This window comes from Ovis aries, chromosome 5 (genome assembly GCF_016772045.2).
Source record: "Ovis aries strain OAR_USU_Benz2616 breed Rambouillet chromosome 5, ARS-UI_Ramb_v3.0, whole genome shotgun sequence".
Taxonomy (NCBI): domain Eukaryota; kingdom Metazoa; phylum Chordata; class Mammalia; order Artiodactyla; family Bovidae; genus Ovis; species Ovis aries.
In genome coordinates, this window is record NC_056058.1 from 28013142 (window position 1) to 28021646 (window position 8505).

Here is an 8505-nt window from a genome sequence, read left to right on the forward strand (position 1 = left end):
AACTGGTTCCAGTTACCAAGCTGAAGCCTGCTCCTCCAAATAAGGAGCCATTGAAGAGGCCAAAACCGTTTTTGTTCTTTCAGTGAGCAGCCTGTTATAACAAAGGAAAGCAGACTCCAAGTTGAGAGTGTTCCACTGCCTACAAATCTAATATCCACATCAAATGAAGCTGCCACAATTATTGCAGACTTAGAAATGATGGTCCCTTCAAGTTTAACCATTTATGACAGGGAATGTTTTCAAAATTACCCACTTATATTTTAAAGACAATCACTTTCCTATTCTGTGTAAAATGCAAAAATGCTTTTTTAAAAAATTAAGATAAAATTACCATTTCTACATCTCAGTGAGGAAAAGAGAGCGAGACAGCGTGTTCAAATTAGCATAAACAGACAATAGAGAGTTTCCTTTCTACTGCAGTCTCAGATCTCTGATGGGAGACGTTATGTCTGGTACAAATTATCAAGGAAGGATTAAAAGTACTTTGCAGCTTGACATGAAAGCTCTGAAAGCAGAAGGGAGAAGAAAACTGTAACCACTATAGTAATAATGAAACAACATAACAGTTTGCTAAACTTTCAAACTAGCCAAGACTCAGGAGTGACTCTGAACTAGTGAGTTGTTTTGCAAGATAAAATGAGAACATTTTCTAGCAATTCTAAAGGTGAAAAGAACAGAAACCAAATAATCTTTAAGAAAACTTACAGTGATGGAAATATGGAAATATTAAGGGGAAAAGAGTCTTTGAAAATCGATTTCTTTATTTCGTTTATTTTTAGCTGTGCTATGTCTTTTATCTAGTTGGGTGAATGGAGTCTGCTCTAGATGCAGTGCCCAGGCTTCTCACTGCAGGAGCTTCTCTTGCTGGGGAGCACAAGCTCCAGGGCACTCAGGCTTCAGTAGCTGTGGCGCGTAGGCTCAGTGGTTGTGCTCCCGGGCTTTAGAGCACAGGCTTGCTAGCTGTGGTGCACGGGCTTAGCTGCTGCACAACATGTGGGATCTTCCTGAAACAGGGATCAAACCATTTCTCATGCATTGGCCAGTGAGCCACCAGGAAAGCCCAAGAGTCAGTTTTTGGAAGGACATGGCATTTTATATCTATATGCCATTTTTTGTTTTTATTATAACAAATCTGCTTTTATCTTAAAGTAGACTAGACTGGGTAATAACTTTTCACCCCTAGTTTATATTAAGAGGACTGAGAAAGACAAGATTTCTAGAAGCAAACTATTAGTCTATCAATTAATGTTTTCAGAGCTGAGAATTTTTGCAATACATACTTATTAGGAGATAATTCTTTAGAGGTCATTCATATTTCTGTACCTATTGTAAGTGAGGCACTGCCCTTCATGTCTGGACGATCTCAAGGATGTTTACATAATGGGCACACCTGAAAAATATAGAAAGTGTTGCCCTTTGGAGCAAAGGACGGGTTTACTTACAGCCTTGAAAGGACAGTATCAGTCTCCAGAGCAAAACCCAGGCATGGTCACTGCCCATAAGAAAAGATTCTGGCTCCCTAGACTCAGGGTTCCTTTACTTTAACACAACCAACTGTGAGTTACAGCTGTCCCCTGGCCCTCTTCCTGTTGTCCTGCGGGAGGTGGGGTTCAGGTAACCAGCACAAACATGCCGACACTGGCTATTGCTATTGTGTTAGCTCTGTTCTGGGGATCTTGTGTTTTCTATCAGCATCCATGACACAATGCCAGGCTAACTTGTGAGCTCACAGGTAGAGTAAGAACCTCCATAGGTCTTGACAATAAATTCTTGCTGCTGAGGCTAAGTTGCTTCAGTCGTGTCCGACTCTGTGTGACCCTATAGACGGCGGCCCACCAGGCTCCTCCATCTATGGGATTCTCCAGGCAAGAACACTGGAGTGGGGTGCCATTGCCTTCTCCATATAAATGCTTATATTTATATAAATGCTTACATTGCAAACATAGTGGTCTCTTCTCTTTGGAGTCTTGGTAAGCAGTGGAAAAGCTTTTTGTATTTGAAATGATTTTTCAGGATGTGTACAATAGAGAGAGGAATGTGCGTATAGAGTCTGATGACTAACAAGCCCATATGGGTAGCAGTACTTGTTCACCCAGAAATTCTGTATTGCTGGTTCTTAGAGCTGGCGATACCAAAGCCTTTGACTGTATGGATCACAACAAACTGTGGAAAATTCTTAAAGATATGGGAATACCAGACCACCTGGCCTGCCTTTTGAGAAACCTATATGCAGGTCAGGAAGCAACAGTTAGGACCAGACATGGAACAACAGACTGGTTCCAAATCAGGAAAGGAATACATCAAGGCTGTATATTGTCACTCTGCTTATTTAAATTACGTACAGAGTACATCATGAGAAACTTTGGGCTGGAAGAAGCACAAGCTGGAATCAAGATTGCTGGGAGAAATATCAATAACCTCAGATATGCAGATGACACCACCTTTATGGCAGAAAGCAAAGAAGAACTAAAGAGCCTCTTGATGAAAGTGAAAGAGGAAAGTGAAAAAGTTGGCTTAAAACTCAACATTCAGAAAACAAAGATCATGGCATCTGGTCCCATCACTTCATGGCAAATAGATGGGGAAACAATGGAAACAGTGTCAGACTTTATTTTTGGGGGCTCCAAAATCACTGCAGATGGTGACTGCAGCCACGATATTAAGATGCTTACTCCTTGGAAGAAAAGTTATGAGCAACCTAGATAGCATATTAAAAAGCAGAGACATTGCTTTGCCAACAAAGTTCCATCTAGTCAAAGCTATGGTTTTTCCAGTAGTCATGTATGGATGTGAGAGTTGGACTATAAAGAAAGCTGAGTGCCAAAGAATTTAACTATGGTGTTAGAGAAGACTCCTGAGAGTCCGTTGGACTGCAAGGAGATCCAACCAGTCCATCCTAAAGGAAATCAGTCCTGAATATTCATTGGAAGGACTGATGCTGAAGCTGAAACTCCAATACTCTGGCCACATGATGCAAAGAGATGACTCACTGGGAAAGACCCTGATGCTGGGAAAGATTGAAGGTGGGAGAAGAAGGTGAAGACAGAGGATGAGATCGTTGGATGGCATCACCAACTCAATGGACATGAGTTTGGGTAAACTTTGGGAGTTGGTGATGGACAGGGAGGCCTGGTATGCTGCAGTCCGTAGGGTCACAAAGAGTCGGACATGACTGAGTGACTGAACTTAACTGAATTGAGAGTTGATACAGTTCAGATGAGCCTGAGACATTGTCCATAATGGTGATTTATTCATTTATATTAAAAAAAATCATTTCTAAGTAGGTCAGAATTTTCCCAGAAGAGAAAGGCAAATACATCTCTCTTTCATATGAAGTCAGCTGTAATAATCTAAGAGATAACTTTGTGTTCTCAGTGGTTAGATTCATCCAGTCCGATTTGTCCATGGCTACTCTAGGTTGTTGAATATTCATATCAATTAGTCACATTGCTCTCTTCTGGATAATGCCAAACTTTTTTCTCGATCTTGAAGGATTTCTTTTTCCAGAATCTTTACAACCCACTCCTTCTCTGTGAATAACTTTTTTCTTTCAACGGATTACAGTTCATCGATTGGGTTTCACATCTGTGTCACAATCGCTTTGTAGTAATTTAATCTCATTGAAGATCTGACTTTGCGCCTTGGCCAAACTTCATTGTTTCCACATCTTCTCTGTCGCACATTTACAGATAATAAGAGGAGTAGTTTTCAAGTTGTATTTACATGGAAAAGATAAAATATTCTAGTGGCACTTACATGAGGAAACAGTGATGCTTAGTAAGCAGCCTGGGTTGTATCGAAACCTCTCTCTTACTTTTGTTCTTCATACTAGTGGTGAGAGAGAGAAATGCATGAGTTCCAAAGGTACAGTATCTACTTGGGAACTACACGACCAGCCATAATCAATGAAATTGGTATTCTTCAAAATTGAGAATTATACAGGATATGTGATTATCTTAACAAAAAGAGTTTTGTGGCTGTACTGTGTGGTCAGTCGCTCAGTGGTGTCCAACTCTTTACGACTCCATGGGCTGCAGACTGCCAGGCTCCTCTGTCCATGAGATTTCCCAGGCAAGAATACTGGAGTGGGTTGTCATTTCCACCTCCAGGGGACCTTCCTGATCCAGGGATCGGGCCCACGTCTCCTGCCTTGGCAGGAGGATTCTTTACCACTGCACCACCAGGGAAGCCCCCATTTTGTGGCTGTGCTATGCTGTGCTTAGTCGCTCTGTTGTGTCCACCTCTTTGTGACCCCATGGCCTGTAGCCCACCAGGTTCCTCTGTCCATGGGGATTCTCCAGGCAAGAATATTTGAGTAGGTTTCCATGCCCTCCTCCAGGGGATCTTCCCAAACCAGGGATTGAATCCAGATCTTCCTGGTTGCAGGCGGATTCTTTACTGTCTGAGCCACCAGGGACAGCCCATGAATACTGGAGTGGGTAGCCTATCCCTTCTCCAGGGGATCTTCCCAATCCAGGAGTCAAACCAGGGTCTCCTGCATTGCAGGCAGATTCTTTGCCAGCTGAGCTACCAGGGAAGCCCCTATTAGAGTTTAAATCAGAAAAGTAGATGTGTGAGCTTTATAGAGTTTCATTGACGTGTTTATGTTTCTAAGGATAAAAATGACCATGTGTTAGGGGTTGGTCTTTGTATTAGTTCAGGTCTTCTCCGAAGCAGGTGCCAAGGTAGGATCAGACAAGCAGGAAATTTACAGAGGAGATGCTTGTGAGGGATAAAGGGGTGGACGCAGGAGTTTCGGGGAGAGCCATCAGACCACAGTGTAGGTCTGACACCTGTGAAAGGTGAGGGGAAGGCGAAGAGGTTTGGAAAGAAGTCTCAGACTGTAGGGACCTAAGCGAGTTTTGCATTCCCAGGGTGAGTCCTTGGAGATGAGTCCATCTTCTGGCAGAGCAGGCTTGCACTGGCAAGTTCTCTGCACTCTGTGCTTAGCCACTGGGAACACTGAGGTGAATTTAGATGGCTGTCCATCAACAATGCCTGCTGTAGCAGGAGACCTGGGCGGTGCATTTTTGTGACCTCTGGGGTTTTCATCCAAGTGATTTCAAAACCACAAAAGTCTTAATAATGAACATACTATACGCTCTGTCTGTTCAAGAACTTTCCAGATGACTCAGTGGTGCAGAATTCACCTGCCAATGCAGGAGCTGCAGGAGACGCAGATTCATTCCCTGGGTTGGGAAGGTTTGATCCCAAGATCCCCCCTGGAGGAGGAGATGGCAACCCACTCCAGAACTCTTGTCTGGGAAATCCCATGGACAGAGGAGCCTGGCCAGCGACAGTCCATGGGGTTGCAAAGAGTCAGACACGACTGAGCACGCGTGCACCCACGCCTGCCTCTTCTAACTACATAGTTATCAAGACATAGTGGTGTTGCACTTCAGATCTTCCGAATCACGTTTCTCATACTTGAAAATCTCGGACATGAATACAACAAATGGCCACTAAGGTATTTTAAAGGAATTTAGTGTCAAAATTTTAAAAATATGGCTTCAAGCTATTCATAGAATGTTCTAATGTATCATGTGATAAAAATTAATACAACAGCTTGTGTGTATGCATTCAATGTCATTCTTCAATGTCTCTACCATTCATGTGGTGTGCTGTGCACTTCAGGACTCAAAGCTGCAGTGCAGGTCTGGCAGCGTCTGCAAAAGCAAAGCCACCAGTAACTTTCAGAACTCTGGGACGGATCCAAGTGTTCTCTAGCAGTCATTAATGACCTGTTTGTTTTTAATTAATAGATTTCATGGGAAATAGATGGGGAAACAGTGTCAGACTTGATTTTTCTGGGCTCCAAAATCACTGCAGATGGTGACTGCAGCCATGAAATTAAAAGACGCTTACTCCTTGGAAGAAAAGTTATGACCCACCTAGATAGCATAATGAAAAGCAGAGACATTACTTTGCCAACAAAGGTCCTCTAGTCAAGGCTATGGTTTCTCCAGTGGTCATGATGGATGTGAGAGTTGGACTGTGAAGAAGGCTGAGCGCCGAAAAATTGATGCTTTTGAACTGTGGTGTTGGAGAAGACTCTTGAGAGTCCCTTGGACTGCAAGGAGATCCAACCAGTCCATTCTGAAGGAGATCAGCCCTGGGATTTCTTTGGAAGGAATGATGCTAAAGCTGAAACTCCAGTACTTTGGCCACCTCATGTGAAGAGTTGAGTCATTGGAAAAGACTCTGATGCTAGGAGTGATTGGGGTCAGGAGGAGAAGGGGACGACAGAGGATGAGATGGCTGGATGGCATCACGGACTCGATGGACGTGGGTCTGAGTGAACTCCGGGAGATGGTGATGGACAGGGAGGCCTGGCGTGCTGTGATTCATGGGGTCGCAAAGAGTCGGACACGACTGAGCAACTGAACTGAACTGATGTTTTACAGCAGTTTAGCTTTGCAGAAAAATTCAGTGGAAAGTATAAAGAACTCACAAATACTCTTTCCCCATTCCTACCCCCCGTAATTTCCCCTGGTGTTAATGTCTGAATTTAGTGTAGTGTATTTGTTGTTGTTGTTCAGTCGCTAAGTCATGTCTGACTTTTTGTTGACTCCAGGGACTGCCGCACACCAGGCTCCCCTGTCCTTCACTACCTGCTGGAGTTTGCTCAAATTCAATCTGTTGTGCCTTTAATGAATCGGTATTGATATGTTATTAAATGTCCATAGTTTCCATTTGGGTGCACCTCCTTGTCTTGCTCGTTCCGTGAGCCTTGTATAACGAGACATATCTATAATACCATTATTGTATCATTCAGTATAGTTGCACTGTCATAAGAATACCCTGTGCTCTGCCTATTCATCTCTGGCTCCCCTCCTCCCCAACAAACCCCTGGCAACCACTGAACTTTTTATTGTCTCCATAATTTGCTTTTTCCCGAAATGTCACATAGTTGAAATTACATCCTAGGTAGCATTTTCAGATTGGCGTCTTTCACTTGGCAAAAAGTGTTCAAGGTCCCTTCACATCTTTTCAGTTATACGTTTAATGTCTCTGGTTCTCCATATCTTAAGATTCATGTCTTTTCCTCACTGTGTGGATGTAAAGTTAGTTTATAAATTCATCTACAGGAGAACATCTGGTTGCTTCCAAGTTTGGGTGGTTCTGAAGAAAGCTTCTATAAACATTCATATCGCAGTTTTTCACTCATTTGGGAAAATACCATTCAGTTTCAGTCTTTAACTTATTGGATAAATACCAAGGACTGTGGCTGGTGGGCCACACAGCAAGAGTGTGTTTGTATGAAACTGTCTTCCAAAGTGGCTGTACCACATTAATGGGTTTTTTAATAGGGGAGTCTTGTGTGGCCTCTTTAAAAAAACAAAAGTAATACCTTTGTGAAATCTTATCAACTTCTCTCTTAGGGACACAAATGTGATTCTGTCTTCAGGTAGCAGAAGGAAATAATAAAGTGGAAAGGAAAGGTAGAAATGTTCTCTGCTCGAGAGACCCCAAAGCCTTTGTTGCACAACACAGAGCTTTAATCGTAATTGGCAATTTCAGAAAAGAACTCAGTGTTATGGTTGTTTTCATCTTCACCTCAGCTACTAATTAACATCCTTTGGCAAGTAAACTCTGAGATTCTGGCCTTAGTCAAAGCTTGTATTTCCAAAACCTCGTGAACAGTATTGTTGGTAGTTTTTAAATATGCATTCACTGAAAATAACAACAGAAGGTAATGCTGCAATGCAGGAAAGGTATTAATTTTCTTCTCCTAGGATTTCAGTCAGTGAGGATGGATTTTAAATCCTTTTCCATCCTCTTAAAAAAAAATCTCTATAAAGAGAAACAGATGGTCTACCCTGCCTAGCACACCTGTTTTACTGGTTACTCTTAGTCAGACAAAGCTTCAAACACAAAAGGCTCACACCGATTTACTAAAAATACTGCATAATTATAATATGCATGTCCTTCTACAGAGTGTAAAGAAACTGAGGTGTTTTCTAGTTTTATTTTAAAGTATCATTGTCATCAATCAATGAAAGATTTTACCTTAAAACTGAGGAAGTATCAGTTGGTTTTTCTTCAAACTATAAAAGTAAGGTGTGTTCAGTGTAATAATTTTAACAATGTGGAAAAATAATAAGAATGTGATAAAAACCACTGCAAATTTTAACACCTGGAAATAATCACTATTAATATTTTGGGTAACATACTTTCAGGTATCTTTCAACATATAGGCTCATAAAGTAAGGATAACATTATATATTATGCTTAATAATCTATTTTTAAAAATCTGTATTATGTTCTATACTTCTTTCCAGGTAGATACAAATGTAATTAATCATTGTTGTTTTTGATGGCTGCGTAGTATTCCATTACATGGTTATATTGTTTATTTTATAGCTCTTATTGATTAACAATTAGCTTATTCTAATCTCTTATTTTTATGTGCAAATATTATATACCTATAAAATAATTTTGAGGATTTATTATCTTCTTCCAATAAATTATTAGCACTGTAATTATCAGGTTAAACTTGTTTGT